This window comes from Chondrus crispus, genomic scaffold (assembly GCF_000350225.1).
Source record: "Chondrus crispus Stackhouse genomic scaffold, scaffold_160, whole genome shotgun sequence".
In the NCBI taxonomy this organism is placed as follows: domain Eukaryota; phylum Rhodophyta; class Florideophyceae; order Gigartinales; family Gigartinaceae; genus Chondrus; species Chondrus crispus.
The window spans coordinates 170,548-172,844 of NW_005179045.1; positions in this window are offsets into that span (position 1 = coordinate 170,548).

A 2,297-nucleotide genomic window follows, 5' to 3' on the forward strand; every position below is an offset into this window, starting at 1 on the left:
GGAACCTAAGAGCCCGGCTGAGCATTCTTAGAAATCAGACAAATGAAGCGATATTCCTCGCACTGGATACATACTTCTCGATATGCAACCTAAAGGCGGCGGACGTGCCCGAGTTTGCCGAGAAAAATGATCCTCTCGTAAAAGCCCTAACCAAACTTAGGCGAACCCGGAACAAAGAAGGACCGGTTTCTCATGCCGTTCTCGAAGTTGTCGCTAGCCATCTCATTGAAGCAGCTAAGCTGCATTCGCCAGAAACTAACCTGGTGCTCCAACTGTTAGCGATTGCTCCGGGCGGGCTACAACCCGGAACGGTTCATCGATTGATTAGAAGCTGGGCTAGGCAATGTCCTACGGAAAAGGACGCGTTCAACCTTGAAATAGGAGATCACATTGGTAGTGATTCACCTTCGAGCAATAAAAAAATCGAAAAGATGCTCGAAGATGTCCTAGTTTGCTGCAGTAGTATTTTGGCGTTTGGTGGGGCAGACGATTTTGAAGGGATTGAGGATATTCCTAGAGATTACTTGAACGATCGGGGTATTGAGGCTGATCCGATTCCCTGGGTAAGAAGTACCGTTGATTTCACGGCACCCGAGCTTCGGCGCTATATCCTTGACGCGATGGCGGAGTCAGAGCAAAGCTGGCGAGTAACCCAGGTTCTTCACAGGTTATTGGCCGACGAATCATTTGGTCAGCAAGAAATAGCACTAAGGCGACTAAATCCAACTAATGACACTTCGATCCGAACACTAAGGAGGCTGGTTCAGGGGATTTATCACGGACTTATATCTCTACCGATACAGAGTGACGGTAGCTTTGACAAGCCTTTAGTAATAAACGAACGATCAGTCCTGCCGTCAGATCCACTCGCTGCCTGGAAATGGTTGTCGTATTTCGCAATTAGGAGGGTGCTTGAAAACCCCCCTATGTGGAGACTTAGCCGTGTTTGGGTCCTCGATTCGTTGAAAAGAGAGTTGAGCGCTTACGTAGCTCGGCCCTGGCTGTTGTGGCCTAAACAGACGAGACCGTTTGTTGTTTGTGAAGGAACGGTGTTCGATCTCCTGCAAAAGTCTCGCGAATGGGATGAGGCGCGTATAGATCATGAAGTATCGAGGCAACTTGCTGCATTCGTATCTGCGAATGATGACTCAACCGTTGAAAGAACTGATTGGTCATTGGACAAAGGTTCGGCGCTAAAGGTAACCAAACGACTCGTGGATTCCCAGATTCAGGCCAGTGAATTCGATCAAGCTCATTCGCAATGCAATGAAGTTTTGCGAGATCTGCTTGGTGTTCGTGCGCTGGACAGAACTCAGATGGCTATTGAAGAAGTGTCTGCCAAAATTCGAGCGCTTGTCGGAACGCTTAACTTCGAATCGGCAAGTAGCATCGGAACAATCAGCTCGTCTATGACATCGAAGGATTTTGGTATCGGAAAGCGTACGAGCGAACAAACGCTATCTGACCTGTGCGATTTCATTTCTCGATTGGCGGACGTTATTGCGTCGAGTGCGGAATTGGAATTTGGCAAGAGCAGATTGAGGGCTCGTATGCAGGGTAGAGCATTATCCGCAGAAGAAGAAAAAAGTAGCGTTGACAGGTTTAGCCTTGCGTTTGCAACGTTCCTAGCCGCAGAGTATCTCCGTGACCTGTGTTTCGATACCTACCCTCTAGGGCGGAAGTCCATCGCCTCATCTAGGCCAGCACGCGCGCGTGTCCGAGTCGCACTAAAGCTTGAGTGGTTTTCACGCAATCGGGCACGCGACTATTCGAATTACGGTGCTTTTGGAGTGTATGCGATCCGCTCAAGCGACCTTCTGGCATACGAAATGTTTCATTTCGCGCGTGAATGGGCAAATTTACTCGTAATTCAGTCGAACGTTGTCCGGGTGTTGAGTGTTCACGATAACCAGCGCTTTTCTCTGGGAAAAGCACAAACCGTCTTATGGGAGGCTGAGTCAGTTATAACCGAGATCGGATGGGATGTGGAACTGAGACTTGCATTCCTGCTTGAACGCGCGAAGGTCCATCGCGAATTGGCTCTATGTGAGGAAGTAGAGATGGAAGAAAAGATTCGCTTACTTGCTTTGTCCGCATTCGATGTTAAGAGGTTATTCAACTTATCCCATGAAACAGAGCTGGCGTTCTGGAGTGGATTAGCCAGGGTGCAGTGGAATAAGCTACGGTTAGCCGTTGATCATCTCGCTCTCCGATCTCAGACCGCGCTGCTTAGGAGGCATCGGTTATCGGATTTGGAAAGGGATTTGTTCTGATGTGTATTTCGGCGAAAGTGACCG